Source organism: Macaca mulatta, chromosome 2 (genome assembly GCF_049350105.2).
Source record: "Macaca mulatta isolate MMU2019108-1 chromosome 2, T2T-MMU8v2.0, whole genome shotgun sequence".
Taxonomy (NCBI): Eukaryota; Metazoa; Chordata; class Mammalia; order Primates; family Cercopithecidae; genus Macaca; species Macaca mulatta.
Window position 1 is genome coordinate 150,566,291 of NC_133407.1, and position 17,783 is coordinate 150,584,073.

The 17,783-nt window shown below is 46.4% G+C and overlaps 1 protein-coding gene across 1 annotated transcript in view; it reads right to left on the reverse strand.

The window, feature by feature from the left end:
- The window catches only part of TAMM41 (TAM41 mitochondrial translocator assembly and maintenance homolog), a 124,211-nt gene that overhangs the window by 7,475 nt on the left and 98,953 nt on the right, over nt 1-17,783 (reverse strand). Inside the window, exon 8 of the transcript XR_013413352.1 lies at nt 6,418-6,634. The gene's annotated coding sequence lies outside the window, so the exon portion shown is untranslated. The remainder of the gene's footprint in view (nt 1-6,417; nt 6,635-17,783) is intronic.

Below are 17,783 nucleotides of genomic sequence, written 5' to 3' on the forward strand. Positions count from 1 at the left end.
TGTCCCATTATACAGATGAGAAAACAGGGGCTCAGAGAAGGTAGGACATTTGCACGAGCAGTAACACCAGGATGCAAACCAGCTGGTCCAACTTCTCATTGAACAATCTTTCAATAATACCACTAAGTTCACCCAGAAAAGACCTTTGGAGAATCTAAACAAATAATTGCATTTGGCAGGGTGCAGTGGCCCAAGCCTGTAATCCCAGCACTTTGGGGCATGATGGCTCAAGCTTGTAATCCCAGCACTTTAAGATGCAACATGGGTGGATCACCTGAGGTCAGGAGTTCAAGACCAACCCGGCCAACATGGCAAAACCCCATCGCTACTGAAAATACAAAAATTATCCAGGTGTGGTAGTGCACACCTGTAATCCCAGCTGCTCTGGAGGCTGAGGCGGAGAATCGCTTGAACCTGGGAGGCAGGATGCAGTGAGCCAAGATCACACCACTGCACTCTAGCCTGGGTGACAGAGTGAGACTTCATCCCAAAAAAAAAAAAAAAAAAAAGTTGCCTGGGCGCAGTGGCTCACACCTGTAATCCCAACATTTTGGGAGGCCGAGGCGGGTGGATCACGAGGTCAGGAGTTCAAGACCAGCCTGGCCAGCAGAGTGAAACCCCATCTGTACTAAAAATACAAAAAATTAGCTGGGCGTGGTAGTGGGCACCTGTAATCCCAGCTACTCAGGAGGCTGAGGCAAGAGAATCGCTTAAACCTGGGAGGCGGAGGTTGCAGTGAGCCAAGATCATGCCATAGCACTCCAGCCTGGGCAACAGTGTGAGACTCCATCTCAAAAAAAAAAAAAAGAAAGAAAAAAGAAGAAAAAACTGTGTCTACTTTTTTACAAAAGTGCTTCCACTCTGAAGGGAAACGTTTCCTCTTGGTTTCCCATCCTCTCTGCACCACCACATGGAGCTGGAATTTGCTGGGGTTTGAATGTCAGCACCATGTTTACCAAAGGGTGGGAAGCCCCTGGCACAGGAAAGTTGCTGATACGTTGGTATTGGACGGACCTGAGTTCAAACCTGGGTCCTACCTGCCCAGGCCTCTATTTCCTCACCTATATGACGGGGATGACTCCTACTTAGAAAAGTGCGTGTTTGCATTAGAATAGCCACATAATCGGTGAAAGTGGGTCCCAGGTCAAAGTCATGTGTGCGCCCACTGCATGTAGCGCTGCCGGATTACCCAGCAAGCAGGCTATGTCTGTATGCAGGGCACCGCAATGTACAAAATGATTTTTGAAATAATTTGATATATATAACCAGATTAGTCATCTTGGGTGAAATCAGATCTTCTTTAGACTATTTGACAGCTTAATATCCTTCTAAATTACATATATAAGGAGGCATCATCATCTTTCTAGGACATAGAGGCGTTAAAATCTTGAATTCCACAGGGCACAGTGGCATGTGTCTGTAGTCCCAGCTATTTGGGAGGCTGAGACAGGAGGATCATTTGAGCCCAGGAGGTCGAGGCTGCAGTGAGCCATGATGGTGCCCCTGCAGTCCAACCTGGGTGACAGAGACCCTGTCTCTAAAAAAATTAATAGTGGTAACAAAAGACTCGAAAAAGTAAAGTGCCCTGCTACTTCAGACCAAAACAAAACCCTCTCCTCCTTAGAGCAATAAGGGAAATGGGTTTGGGTCCCAAGTAAATGAGATTTTAGTACAGACGGGGGGAAAGGAGAGCGAGGATGTGTTTGTTTTATTTCCAGAGTGGGAGAGAGGCCTTCCAAAGAATAGCAAGCTGATGCCCCATGGCAGTGGCTAATGTCATTTCTAGATCTTTGAGGCTGCTGCAAAAGCCACAGTGATGCCCAGTCCGGCTTCCACATGTCTTTCCCCTGCCCCCTCACTCCTCTCCCCAGGGACCTTATGTGAATCCTGAGGTTACACTGTGAGGGGTCTCAATCTAATTAGGGCAGTTTTTTGTGTTTTTTTTTTTGAGATGGAGTCTCACTCTGTTGCCCAGGCTGAAGCATGATCTCAGCTCACTGCAACCTCTGCCTCCTGGGTCCAAGTGATTCTCATGCCTCAGCCTCCCAAGTGGCTGGTATTATCACAGGCGCGCATCACCATGCCAGGCTAATTTTTGTATTTCTAGTGGAGACGGGATTTCACTGTGTTGCCCAGGCTGGTCTCAAACTCCTGACTTCAGGTGATCCGCCCGCCTTGGTCTCCCAAAGTGCTGGGATTACAGGCATGAGCCACCACACTTGGCCCATTAGGGCAATTCTTCCTTCCTCCATGTCTCCCTTTCTTCCTTCCTTTCTTCCTCCATCCCTTTTTTTGCTCTCTTCTTCCCTTTTTCCTTCCTTCCTTCCTTCTTTCCTCCCTCCCTCCCTCCCTCCCTCCCTTCCTCCCTGCTGTCTTTCTTTCCCTCTCCCACTTCCTTCCTCCCTCCCTTCCTTCTTCCTCCCTCCCTGCCTTCCTCCCTTTCTTCTTTCTTTCCTCCCTCCCTTCTTCCGTCTCTCTCTCCCTCCCTGCCTTCCTTCCTTCTGTCTAGAGTGCCATCTGTTTGCCATTTACATTCTAGATGTTGATGTTACAACTCTCAGTAAGACAAGCAAGGTTTCACTCTCATGGAGCTTCTCCTCTAACAGGGAGGTGTTGGGGAAGAGGTGGGGAGAGAGACCGTTAGCCAGGAAACATAATTTAAGTCATGTAAGTTAAGATAACATAAAAGAGATCATTCAAAATAGTGAGAAAAGACCATTTAAAATAATGGCAAGTGCTATGGAGAAAATAAAACAGAGCAATGAAATACAGGGTGACAGGTTGTGGCATCGGAATAGCATCACTCCAGCAGGGTGATCAGGGAGGGCCTCTCTGAGGAGGTGACATTTGAGCTGAGGCCTGAATGATGACAAGGAGACAACCATGCCACAATCTAGGGTAAAAAGATTTCCAGCAGAAAGAATAGCAAGCACAAAGACTCTGGGACAGGAACACAGTCACCATGATGGAGAGATGCAGGGAAGGCCTGGGTGGCTGGAACATAGGAAATAGGGGTTGGGGGGACAAATTCAAGGAAAATCTGGGAAGTGGTCCGGCTGTGGTAAGGAGCCCTGACTTTATTCTGCATGCCAAAAGCCACTCGAGGGAGGTTAGGAATTAGGGTAACGCGATGTGAGGTTTTTTGGGGGTTTTTTTGTTTTGTTTTGTTTTGTTTTTTTTGAGTTGGAATCTCCGTCATCCAGGCTGGAATGCGGTGGTACAATCTTGGCTCACTGCAACCTCCACTTCCTGGGTTCAGGCATTTCTCCTGCCTCAGCCTCCCAAGTAGCTGGGACTGCAGGCGCCTGCCACCATGCCCAGCTAATTTTTGTATTTTTGGTAGAGGTGGCGTTTCACCATATTGGCCAGGCTGGTCTTGAACTCCTGACCTCAAATGATCTGCCCATCTTGGCCTCCCAAAGTGCTGGGATTACAGGCATGAGCCACCGCACCAAGCCTATGTGAGTTCTTAAAAGAGCTCTCTGATGGCTGTGTGGAGAATAGACTGTCGGTGGGGCACGGATAGATGCCTGAGGCCTTTTACCCTTCTGCAGGGACCTGGCTGAGGCATAATGCTAGTAACAGCTATTCATCGGGAAGGGGGTGTTGCGTGACTCAGCAGCCAGGCCTAACCTTCCCTTATAAGGAATGTGGGGGGGTCCTGAGATTTTTAAATTTTCCTTTACAAGTCCAAACAGGTATTCTGGAAGAGCAAGTGACTCTTCTCCAAGTAGTGACTCAGGGACCCAAGAGCCTTCTGTCTTGTGCCTCTGCCAGCCTCTGGGGCCCCAGAGTTCATTGCAAGATCCTCTTTAGCCAGCAAGCAGATGGAGAAAGAGCATGGAGAAGGCACACGTGCTTCCTCATTATATGGGCCAGGTTGTGGCACACAACACTTTATATTTCATTGGTGAGAACCGGTCACGTGGCCTCACTGAACGAAGGTGGGCTAGGAAATGTAGTCCCTGGGTGGGCAGCCACTTCCTATCACCGGCTCTGTGGAAAGAGAACACGGGCCTTTGGTGGCCAGCTGGTCATCTGTGTCAGCAAACCTTCTGGAAGGAATGCAAGGCACCCGGGATGACAACTTGGCTTTTGGCCTGAGCAGAGATGAAAGGTGATCCTTAACCAAAATGGGAAGTTGGGGGAGGAGCAGAATTATCCTTGGGGCAGAACCAAGAGTTCCATTTTGCACGTTGTGTGAGCTGTCTGAGAGACATCCGAAAGGAGACATTGGGAGGGAAACTGGATATATGAGACGGGTACAGAGGTGGGGTCCAGACTAAAGACTTAAATGTGCATTTTCCCCTTCACCCAGTGGCTTCTGATCCTGACAGCTCCTCTTACAGTCGTATGGGCCCTTCACTGCCTTTGACCCTGAGTGTTGTATTAATTACACTGCTGTAATTCACTCTCTATTAGAAAGAATGTTTGTAATTCTGTTACTCACTAAATGATAGCTCTGTTACATGCAGCCACTCATGCAACACATAGTTCATTGAGTGTTTACTACGTGCTGGGCACTCACAATTAGCAGGGAAGAAGATCTAGTCTCTGCCTAATTAAGACTGCATTCTAGTAGGAAAAGACAGATAATAACACATTAAAAAGCAAATATGGGCCGGGCGCGGTGGCTCACGCCTGTGAGTAGCTGTTACCAGCACTTTGGGAGGCCGAGGCGGGTGGATCACGAGGTCAGGAGATCAAGACCATCCTGGTTAACACGGTGAAACCCCGTCTTTAATAAAAATACAAAAAAAAAAAAAAAAATTAGCCGGGCGTGGCGGTGGGCGCCTGTAGTCCCAGCTACTCAGGAGGCTGAGGCAGGAGAATGGTGTGAACCCAGGAGGCGGAGCTTGCAGTGAGCCATGATCGTGCCACTGCACTCCAGCCTGGGTGACAGAGCAAGACTCTGTCTCAAAAAAAAGAAAAAGAAACAGAAAATATGACTGAGGCATGGTGGCTCACACCTGTAATCCTAGCACTTTGGGAGGCTGAGAAGGGAGGATCACTTGAGGCCAGGAGTTCAAGACCAGCTGAGCAACAAAGTGAGACCCTGTCTCTACAAAAAATTAAAAAGTCAGCCAGGCATGGTGGTGCATGCCTGTAGTCCCAGCTACTCTGGAGGCTGCAGCAGGAGGATTACTTGAGCCCAGGAATTTGAGTCTGCAGTGAGTTATGATTGCGCCACTGCATTCCATCCTGGGTGACAGAGTGAGATCTTGTCTCTAAAAAATTTTTTAAAATTCTTTTGAAAAGTAAATATGGGCTAAGGCAGGCAGATCACTTAAGCTCAGGAGTTTGAGAATAGCCTGGGCAACATGACAAAACCCCATCTCTGCAAAAAATACAAAAAATTAGCCGGGTGTGGTGGCGGGCACCTATAGTCCCAGCTACTTGTGGTGGGGCTGAGGCAGGAGGATCACTTGAGCCCGAGAGGTGGAGGCTGCAGTGAGCTGTGTTCGTGTCACTGCACTCCAGCCTGGGTGACAAAGTGATACCTTACTTCAAAAAGAAAACAAAAAAGAAAGTAAATATGTAGTGAATCAGGTGCCCTAGAGAATAATGGAGCAGGATTAATGAGAAAGTGCCTGGGAAGTCAAGGGTGGAATTAGTAGAAACAGAAAGACATCTATAATAAGGCAACGTTTGAGCAGCAACGTGAAGGAAGTTGAGGGAGCAAAGCATGTGTATATAATGAGGGAAGAATGTGATGTGCCAGGCGAGGGCACAGCAGGTGCATAGGCCCAGAGGCAGGGGAGTACCCAGCATGTTTCCAAACCACGCAGGGGCCCAGTGTGTCTGCAGTGGGGTGGGAATGAGAGATCCAAATGGGGTTAGGGACTGAGGTCAGAGAGGCAGGGGGTGAATAGATCATGCAGTAGCCAAAGCAAAGGGGCTTTCTCCAAGACCTTCATGTAACTGGAGAAGGACGGAGAAAAACAAACCTATTTCCTTGTGCAGAAATCTCTCCAAAGAAAGCAATGCACAATATCAGGAACTTCCTGTGTAGTTTCCAAAATGAAACACCTTCAAAGTGGAGGATTTGCAGCCCAAATAAGAAAGGGTAACTGTCTCATAAGGTGGAGTACATAATACACAGTCTCTCCTCGTGCAGCAGTTTTCTTCACAGTTAATTGCAGCCACATGTGCGCACGGCAGGGAAGCATTTTTAGCAAGTGCTATCAGAGACCTGGGCAGGCGCTTCCCATCCCTCATGTTCTGAGCAAAACCAACCATGTGATTAGCCCAGGAGGATGGGAACGTAATAGTGCCATAATGATAAATACTCTGTTTTCTCAATTTCAACTCCCAAATCTGAGCAAGATGCCTTTTATTAGCTTGTTTTGATACATGTCAGAAGCAGCAGGTTTACATCAAGGAAGACACAGTTTCTCATGGTTTCTGTTAGGTTACCTTGGGCGATTCCTCCTGATAGGCCCACTGTAGTGAGGGTCACGAAACAAAAATACCAAGGATGGCGTCTGGGTCTTTTATCGCTGCTCTTGATCACAGCGGGGCTTTGGCGCACCCTGCTCCAGCAATTACCATGAATGTGTGGGCAGGACTTCAGAGTGGCTGCTCGCCAGCTTATCTCATTTAATGCTGACATCCCTGGAACTGGTCCCGTTTTCTGTTTTATACGAGAGGGTTTAGAGTGAATATTGGTGTGGGTTTGGCTCCCAAGCATCTGGCCACTCTTCCTATTTAGGGGAAATTCTTCTGTGGAGTTGGTCTACGGAAGCCAAAGGGAGCTGGATAATCCCTCCCTAGGGCTACGACACAGGCTCAGCCAACTGGATGCACCTGCCCAGGATCAGAACTCTTGAGGGGATGATTCGAAGGCTTGGTGGTGGCAACATCAAGAGTCCGGGAATGGCAGTGCCCAGGCTGCAGTATGGGGAGAGTCAGGAGTCCGTCTCCACCAGATGGCTCCCGGGGCAGACCTGGCCACGTTCTCTAGCTCCTGACCACTTTCTCAGACTGGCTGTCCAGCCTTCCCATCTGTTCCTCAGTCACCCAACAGCCAGCCAGTGGGCTCCGTTTCTGCTGACCTTAACCAGAGACCATTCCTGTTGTCTGTAACCCAGAACCCTGGCTTAATCTTAAGTAATTTGCAGATGCCCACCCCTCTACTCCCCACATTAAAGAACAGAAATTCCTGTTGGCTTACATTATTATTATTGTTATTATTATTATTATTTTGAGACAGAGTTTCACTGTCGTCGCCCAGGCTAGAGTGCAATAGCACGATCTCAGCTCACTGCAACCTCTGCCTCCCGGGTTCAAGTGATTCTTCTGCCCCAGCCTCCAGAGTACAGGTGCCACCACCACGCCCAGCTAATTTTGTATTTTTAGTAGAGATGGGGTTTCTCCATGTTGGTCAGGCTGGTCTCGCACTCCTGACCTTAGGTGATCCGCCCGCCTCAGCCTCCCAAAGTGCTGGGATTACAGGCATGAGCCACCACACCCGGCCAGCTTACATTATTTTTGTTATCATGTAACTCAAATATGTATATCATCAAACCAAATATAAACTCTTTAGAGGCTTGTAGCTTTTAAGCAGCTATAAAACACAAACATATTTGCAGGCAAAACACAAGCAATACCACAAAGTCAGCAATGTTGAAATTAACAATATTAACTTGATATGACAGATGATGCGGTTTTGTGAAACTAAATAGCTATTCCAAATGGAGATCTGGAACTGACTCGCCGCTGGGTTCCTGTGGTTTTCTTATTACTACGGGCCATTTGACAACGTAACTCTTCCACCTTTCTTCTCCATTCAAACCACTGTGCACACCTCACACTGCACGTTACTCACAAATGAAAACTGCTGCTGCTCGTATGTCATTTAGCTAGGACAATTAAAACTGTTCCAGGTGGCCCCAATGCCACTGTAAACACAAAGGCAAAAGCAGAGCCTGAAATTAGATGAAAAGGTTGTCCAGACTTGAACAAGTCCATATTTAAAAGAACATTAAAAATATTAATTTTTTAAAACAACTCATAGAAAACCATAATTTCCTAAGAGTACGTTTGTAAACTCCAGTTTCAGAAATCATGAGAAAGTAATTAGGACTCGGTCTTAGAACGCAGTAATTCTCAAACTTCAGCCTGCGTCAGGGTCAAGTGGGCGCTTGCCGAAACACAGGCTGCTGGGTGCCACCATCCACTGAGTATGTGCGGGATGAGGCCTGAGAATCTGCATTTGCATTTCTGCCATGTCTCCTGCTGGTCAGGAAACCCCATTGTGAGAACCACAGGTATAAGGAATAGGGGATGGACAGAAGTTTTCAAGTAGGGGAAAAGTGGGATTTGTTTTTTGGGGAGGATCATCCACAGAATTACCGGGAATGGAGTGATGCTGTGCATCCAGTGCTGCCAGTTCTGGGCCCAGCCCGCCTTTTGGCCCCTTCTCCCATCACTCCTGAAAGCACCTTCTGCTCCAGCGACATTAGACTCTACTCTCTCATGTGTCCAACATGACAAACCCTTTTATGCCTCTATGCTTTGGTGTATGCAAGGCAGTTCCCTCTCCTGGGCATTTCTTCAAAAGGTCTCCTCCTCTTTGAACCCTTCCCTGATTGCTTAAGGCTGAATCTGTGGCTCTGCAACTTTTCTGTCACCCTTCTATTACTACCACAGTTACCAGGCTATACTGTCACCAGAGTTACATTCTTGCCTCCTCCCCTAGATGATAAGGTCCTTGTGTTTGCAGCAGCTAGTGACCAATCCATATCCACCCTCCCCTTGCCTTAACCAGAGAATTTGGATTTCCCAGCTCCCCTGCAGACAGGAATAGTCATGTGACTAAGTTATGGGTCATGAGATGTGAACAGAAGCTGATGGCTCCAGTTCCCAGGGGCTGGCTCTTCCCTCCTGCCTCCTTATAGTGAGTGGACGTGCCAAGGCCACCTTGCAACTACACAGTGAACTTAAGGATAGAAGATGTGTTAAGGGCTGGGCATGTTGGCTCACACCTGTAATCCCAGCAATTTGGGAGGCCAAGGTGTGCAGATCACTTGAGGTCAGGAGTTCGAGACCAGCCTGGCCAACATGGTGAAACCCTGTCCCTACTAAAAATACAAAAATTAGCCAGGTGTGGTGGCGCACACCTATAATCCCAGATACCCGGGTGGCTGAGAAGGGAGAATTGCTTGAACCCAGGAGGCAGAGGTTGCAGTGAGCCAAGATAACACCACTGCACTCCAGCCTGGGTGACAGAGCAAGACTTCACCTCAAAAAAAAAAAAAAAAAAAAAAAAAAAAAAAAAAAAAAAAAGACATGTTAAGGATGGAGCAAAAATATGAGGATACTGAATATTCAGGATGTTGTACGCTCACTGCACCTTTATCCCCAGACTACAGGTTCCCAGAGACTCAAATAAATCCCTTTCTTATTGGAGCCATTGTTTTTTTCCCCCAGCTTCTAATAACATAGTCTTAGGGGCAACACTATGTTTTATTCACTGCAGAATCCAGTGCCTGGCACAGAGCCTGACCCATAGCAGATGCTTCATGCATGTTTTTGGAAGGAATGAAAGAATGAATCCTTCCTTATTATTTCTGCTGCAAGAGGAATCGGAGCTCATGTATTGGGCCTAAAATTGCTTTCTTGGAGACTCTGGAAAACCACATAAGGCAAAAAACAACAACAACAACAACAACAACAACAAAACCACCCCAGATCTTTTACATTTTATTTTAAATTAAAATGTCATACTTTTAACTTAGACCAGAATAATATTATCCCACCATTGGACAGAAAATAGGTGTTAAATGAAGATGTGCGTCATTACTGCTGAAAAGCCCTCAATAGTTGCTCACAGCTCTTAAAATAAAGTCCCAAATCCCTAGTGTCTTCCGGCGTCTCACTGCTTTTTCTTTCTTTTTAAAGTGGATATAATTGCAGATTCATAGGCGGTTATAATAGATGATACAGAGGGGTCCCATGTACCCTCTGTATCATTTGCCCCAGTGGAAGCATCTCGCACAACCCTAGTACAGCAGCACAAGCAGGATGTTGCCATTGACACAATCCACCAATGTTAGTTTTCCCCAGTTTTACTTGAATTCATGTATGTGTATATGCATGTTTGTGCATGTGTGTGTCCTAGTCCTTTTGTGCCGCTATGACAAAATACCTTAGACTGGTAATTTCTTTTTTTTTTTTTTGAGACGGAGTTTTGCTCTTGTTGCCCAGGTTAGAGTGCAGTGGTGCGATCTTGGCTCACTGCAACCTCCGCCTCCCGGGTTCAAGCCTCTCGAGTAGCTGGGATTAGAGGTGCCTGCCACCATGCTTGGCTAATTTTTGTATTTTTAGTAGAGATGGGGTTGCACCATGTTGGCCAGGCTGATCTTGAACTCTTAACCTTAGGTGATCCACTGCCTTGGCCTCCCAAAGTGCTGGAATTACAGGTGTGAGCCACTGTGCCCGGCCTGACTGGTAATTTCTAAAGAACAGAAATTCATTTCTTACAGTCCTGGAGGCTGAAGTCAAATATCAGGGCTCCAGGCTGGGCACGGTGGCTCACCCCTGTAATCCCAGCACTTTGGGAAGCCGAGGTGGGTGGATCATGAGGTCAGGAGTTCAAGACCAGCCGGGCCAACATGGTGAAACCCCATCTCTACTAAAAATACAAAAATTAGCCAGGCGTGGTGGTGCATGCCTGTAATCTCAGCTACTCAGGAGGCTGAGGCAGGAGAATAGCTTGAACCTGGGAGGCAGATGTTGCAGTGAGCCGAGATCGCGCCATTGCACTCCAGCCTGGGACAGAGCGAGACTCCGTCTCAAAAAAAAAAAAAAAAAAAAAAAAAATTCAGGGCTCTGGCACTGGTGTCTGGTGTGGGCTGCTGTTTCCAAGATGGTACCCTGTTGCTGCATCCCCACACAGCAGAAGGTGGAAGGACAAGAAAGCTGAATTCACTCCTTTAAGCTCTACCACGAGGGCACTGAATCCCATTCGTGAAAAGTGGACTCCTCATGACTCAGTCACCTCCTAAAGTCCCTATCTCTTAATACCATCACCTTGGGGACGAAGTTATTCCCTTATCTTCAGAGGATACATCCCAAGACCCCCAGAGGATGCCTGAAACGATGGCAATCAGAACACATTCCTCTTCATGTCTTCCACCCACCAACTAAGCACTTATCATTCACTGTGGCCATAACTTTTGCAGTCTGAGGTGCAAAAGCAAAACTAGCACGAATTTCTTTTTCCTTGTCCACAATTTCATGGGGAGAAAATTTGTTTTTACCATAGATCTAGCAATTTCAGCATATGATTTTTTTGTTCTTTCTTTATTATGTTGGGAACTTTCACCTTGTCACTTAAGTGGCTTCTCTTTGGAATATCCAAATTGACAACATCGCTACTCTGGTGCTTAAGGTCATTATTAAGTAAAATAAGGGTTACTTGAACACAGGCACTGATAGTCAATCTGATAACCCAGATGGCTACTAGATGACTAATGGGCAGGGAGTGTCTGCAGCGTGGATATGCTGGACAAAGGGATTATTCACGTCCTGAGCAGAACGGCACAAAATTCCATCATGCTGCTCAGAACAGCAATCAATTTAAAGGATATGGGATTTTCCATTTAATAGTGACCTTGGGAAGTAAATAAGGGCGGTCTACCATATGAATTTTAGAGGAACACACACATTTAGACCATAAGAGTGCATGTGTGTATTTAATTCATGTGTGTAGGCCCATATATCCAATTCCACAGTCAAGACTCAGAACGTTTCCATCACCAAAATCCCTTGGGGTGTCCCTTTGTAACCCCACTCCCCTCCCCGCCCACTGTGCCCTCTCTCCTCATCCCAGGCCCCTGACGACCACCAATCTGTTTTCCATTCCTAAATTGTTGCCATTTCAAAATGTTATATGAATGGAATCATACAGTGTGCAACCTTATAGGACTGGCTTCTTTTGCTTGGCCTAATTCCTTGAAGATTCATCCCAGTTGTTACATGCATCAGTAGGCCTTGCCTTTTATGGCGGAGGAATCCTCCATGGGATGGAAGGACCACAGTTTGTTTAACCACTCACGTGCTCACAGACACCGGCACCATTTCCACTTGCTGGCTATTGCAAATCAAACTGCTATGAACATTTGTGTACAAGTTTTTATGTGAACATGCCCACTGCTTGCCTTTTTTTCTTTTTTTTTTTTTCTTCCTGAGACAGGGTCTTGCTCTGTTGCTCTGGAGTGCAGTGGCATGATCATAGTTCACTGCAACCTTTAACTCCTGGGCTCAAGCAATCATCCTACCTCAGCCTCCTGAGTAGTGGTGACTACAGGTGTGTACCACCACACCTGGCTAATTAAAACAAATTTTTTTTTTTGGTAGAGACAGGGGTCTTGCCATGTTGCCCAGGCTGGTCTCGAATTCCAGGACTCAAGTGCTCTTCCTGCCTTGGCCTCCCAAAGTGCCGGGATTGCAGGCATGAGCCAGCGTGCCCAGCGACCCACGAACCTCTTCCTATGACTGGGGAGCTCTCTCCCTTACAAATGCTGCCTACTGAAGACTAAAGCCAGAAAAACTCATTTTCCCAACTTCCCTTACATCTGGGGAGTGTAGGCCCCCCAACCAGACACAGGCATGCAAGATTTTGCACAGAAGTGAGCAGTGTGAGGAAGCAGGCACTCCAGAGGATCCATTTGAAGACAAGGATGAGAGCAGAGGCCACCAGCTTTTGGGGATCAGCAATAATGGGGGTTTGTGTGTCCATGTCGCTGAAGCCAGTGGGCTTCAGGGTCTATACCAGCAGAGTGGTGGCAGTGGAGTCTTTGCTGGAAGTCCTGTGGGGTGGTTTGGGCATTGTTTCTGGTCCCATGGTCCTCCAAACCCAATTCTCTGGACCTCTCAGAGATATAAACTACCTATTAATCTTTTTTTTTTTTTTTTGAAAGGAAGTCTCGCTCTGTTGCCCAGGCTGGAGTGCAGTTGCTCAATCTTGGGTCACTACAACCTCTGCCTCCAGGGTTTAAATGATTCTCGTGCCTCAGCCTCCCAAGTAGCTGCGATTATAGGCACCCACCACCATGCCTGGTCAATTTTTGTATTTTTAGCAGAGACAGGGTTTCACCATGTTGGCCAGGCTGGTCTCGAACTCCTGACATCAAGTGATCCACCCACCTCGACCTCTCAAAGTACTGGGATTACAGGTGTGAGCCACCCCGCCTGGCTCCTAATTATCTTCTATAAATTTATTTTCTGCCTATATAAGCTGGAGTGGATTCTGCTGTTCACAACTGAGAGCTCTAACCAGCCTCCCTCCATCGCCTCACTTCTGGCCACTCTTACACCCAGTGCTCCTACTATACAGCTCTGCTTTCAGTTTCCTGGAGGTACCTTAGGGCATCAGGTGCTTCCTGTGGCACACTGGAGCCTCTTCACTTACCTGCCTCCCTCATGGAACTGCAGACCTAGTATCTCCAGCCTCTGTCACCCTTCCATTGCCCTCAGTATATGTTCAATCCATCCCCAGATGAACTAATTGCTCGCCTTTATCACTGATGAGATAAGAACAAGCCATAGCCAGTGCTATTATGGTTGCCTTCTCACTCTGCACTATAGTCCCCTCATCTATAAATGGAATAACACTTAAAAAAATTTTTTTTTTTTTGAGACAGAGTTTTTGCTCTGTTGCCCAGGCTGGAGTGCAATGGTGCGATCTCAGCTCACTGCAACCTCCGCCTCCTGGGTTCAAGTGATTCTCCTGCTTCAGCCTCCCAAGTTACTGGGATTACAGGCACCCGCTACCATGCCCAGCTAATTTTTGTATTTTTAGTAGAGACGGGATTTCACCATGTTGGCCAGGCTGGTCTCGAACTCCTGACCTCAGGTGATCCACCCACCTCAGCCTCCCAAAGAGCTAGGATTACAGGCGTGAGCCACCATGCCTGGCCAGGAATAACACTTCTAAGAGAAGCACAGTTTAAAAGTTAGTGGCGGCCAGGCACAGTGGCTCACACCTGTAATCCCAGCACTTTGCGGGGCTGAGGCTGGTGGATCACATGATGTCAGGAGTTTGGGACGAGCCTGGCCAACATGGTAAAACCCTATTTCTACTAAAAAAAGAACTATTAGCCAGGCGTGGTGATGCACGCCTGTAACCCCAGCAACTCAGGAGGCTAAGGTGTGAGATTCACTTGAACCCAGGAGGCAGAGGTTACAGTGAGCTGAGATCCCGCCACTGTACTCCAGCCTAGGCAAAAGAGCAAGACTCTGTCTCAGAAAAAAAAAAAAAAAAAAAAAAAAGAAAGAAGAGAAAAAAGAAAAGAAAGAAGGAAAAGGAAAAGAAGAGAAAAGAAGAAAAGAAAAGAAAGAAAAAAAGAAAAAGAAATAAAAGGGAAACAGAAAATAGGTTGGGCATGGTGGCTCACGCCTGGAATCCCAATACTTCGGGAGGCCAAGGCAAGAGGATTCTTTGAGCCCAGAAGTTCAAGACCAGACTGAGCAACACTGCAAGACCTCATCTCTACAAGTCTTTTTTTTTTTTTTTTGAGATGGAGTCTTGCTCTGTCACCCAGGCTGGAGTATAGTGGTGCAATCTCGGCTCACTGCAACCTCCATCTCCCAGGTTCAAGCGATTCTCCTGCCTTGGCCGCCCAAGTAGCTGGGATTACAGGTGCCCACCACTACGCTCGGTTAATTTTTGTATTTTTAGTAGAGACAGGGTTGCACCATATTGGCCAGGCTGGTCTCCAACTCCTGAACTCAGGTGATCTGCCCACCTCGGCCTCCCAAAGTGCTGGGATTACAGGCATGAGCCACCACACCCAGCCTACAAATAATTTTTAAAAATTAGCCAGGTGTAGTGGTGCACACCTGTAGTCCCAGCCACTTAGGAGGCTGAGGCTGGAGGATCACTTGAGCACAGGAGGTCTAGGATGCAGTGAGCCATGGTCGTGCCACTGCACTCCAACTTGGACAATAGAGTGAGACCCTGTCTCAAAAAATAAATAAATAAAAGGAGAACTCAAAGAGATATTAGTATATCCATGCTCATAGAAGCATTATTCACAATAGCCAAAAGGTGGAAGAAAAGCAAATGCTCATTGATAAATGAATGGATAAAAAAATTGGTCTATGCATACCATGGAATATTATTCTACCTTAAAAAGGAAGCAAATTCTGACACATGCTACAACATGGATGAACCTTGAGGACATTATGCTAAGTGAAATAAACTAGTCACAAAAAAAGAAAAAACAAATACTGTATATTTCCACATCTATGCAGTACCTAGAGCAGTCAAATTCATAGAGACAGAAAGTAGAATAGTGGTTGCCAGGACCTGTGGGAAGAGGAAATGGGAAGTTATCATTTAATGGGTACAGAGTTTAGATTTGCAAGATGAAGAAAGATCTGTGGATACATGGTGGTGATGCGGGCATAGCTGTGTGAATGTATTTAACGCCACTGAACTGTACACTGAAAAATGATCAAGATGCTAAATTTGAAGTTATACCTATTTTACCAGAATTTTTTAAATGTTGGCAGTAAACTACAGTTAGTTACCACATCATATTCACCGAAATGGCTAAAAGTAAAAAAGCCTGACAATACTAAGTGTTGACAAACATGTGAAGAAATTGGAACTCTCATATACTATTTGGCACTTTTTATAAACATTTAAAAATTTAAACATACACTTACCATATAACGCCACAAGTCTACAGTGAGATATTTACCCACGAGAAATGGAATGTTACTAGAAGACTTGTGCACAAATGTCAGAGCAGCTTTACCAATAAGAGCCAAAAGCTGAAAATAAGTTAAATGTCCATCAACAGGTAAAGAGATAAACGAATTGGGAAATATTCGTTTACAATGAAATACTACTGAGCAATAAAAGAACTACTGATACACACAACAACGGTGAATCTCAAACACACTATGCCGGGGGGAAAAAAAAACATATCAGAGGCTATATATTCTAGGATTCCTATTTATTTATTTATTTATTTTTAAGGCAGAGTCTCTCTCTGTTGCCCACGTTGGAGTGCAGTGGTACAATCACAGCTCATTGTAGCCTCAAATGAGCTGCCTCAGCCTCCGGAGTAGCTGGGACGACAGGTGCACACCACCATGCCCAGCTAACTTTTTTGTATTTTTTGTAGAGACAGGGTCTCACTATGTTGCTAGGCTGCTCTCGAACCCGTGGGCTCAAGTGATCCTCCTGCCTCGACCTCCCAATGCACCAGGACTACAGGCATGAGCCACCGTGCCAGGCCCATGCTGTATGATTCCATCTATATCTAGAAATTCTAGAAAAGACAAATCTAGTCTGTGGTGATAGATATTAGACTCTAGAAAAGACAAATCTAGTCTGTGGTGATAGATATTAGATTCTAGAAAAGACAAATCCAATCTGTGGTGATAGATACTAGATCAGTGGTTACTTGGAATAGGGCTTAGGAGAAACAGACTACAAAGACGTGTGGTAGAACTTTATTTATTTATGAGACGGAGCCTCGCTCTGCCGCCCGGGCTGGAGTGCAGTTGTATAGTCTCAGCTCACTGTAGCCTCTGCCTCCCAAGTCCAAGCAATTCTCCCGCCTCAGCCCCCCGAGTAGCTGGGACTTCAGGCGCACGCCACCATGCCAGGCTAATTTTTGTATTTTTAGTAGAAACGGGGTTTCACCATGTTAGCCAGCTGGTTTCCAACTCCTGAACTCAGGTGATCCACCTGCCTTGGCCTCCCAAAGTGCTGGGATTATAGGCATGAGTCACCGCGCCCGGCCTGTTTTTTATACTCTTAAATGCAGCAGTGAAATAACAGAGAAAAAAAAAGGAACAGAAACTGACATTTTTGAGAGCTTTCCTTTCTGTGGGCGCTACCAGAGGGGACATGTGGGTGGTGTGGTGGAGAACGTGCGATTTGTATCTGTGACAACCATTCTGTTACCACCATATGAGAGGCTGGAGGTCCCAGGGGGCCTTGCTTGGAACTTTCCCATGTGTGTTATCATTTAACCCTCAACACCCTAGGAAGTGGATTTTTTTTTTTTTTTTTTTTTTTTTTGAGATGGAGTCTCACTCTGTCACCCAGGCTGGAGTGCAGTGGTGCCATCTTGGCTCACTGCAAACTCTGCCTCCTGGGTTCAAGTGATTCTCCTGCCTCAGCCTCTCAAATAGCTGGGATAACAGGTGTGCACCACCACGCCTGGCTAATTTTTGTATTTTTAGTAGAGATGGGGTTTTCCCATGTTGGCCAGGCTGGTCTCGAACTCCTGACCTCAAGTGATCTGCCCACCTCGGCCTCCCAAAGTGTTGGGATTACAGGCATGAGCCACTGTGCCCTGTTAGAAGTGGATTTTTATTGCACTCATGTTTACAGTTGAGCAAAGAGGCTCAGATTTGTTAAATTACTTCCCTGTCACATAGCCAGTAAGTGGTGGAAACAGGACTTGAACCTGAAGGTGTCTCTAGAGTCCATAATCATTTGACTACAAAACTGGACACTGGAGTCTTGTATTCATAATCCTTGGGTCCTGGCCACCAAAGCCTATTTCCTGTGCTTTACAGTGATCAGGGTCCCCAGGAGAGCCCCCAAATTCTGTGCAACGCCAACCTACACGAGTGAGACATGGGGAAGCCAGTCCATTGTTTGGTACTAGAGTTGCTCAGGCTCTGTTGACTGACTTTTTTTTCTCTTTCTTTCATTATTTGTTTTCATTTAGTTGCGTTCAACACAAATCAATTCCATACCATGAAGTTACTACGAATCAGAGCATAAATACACAAACACAACAGGCAAT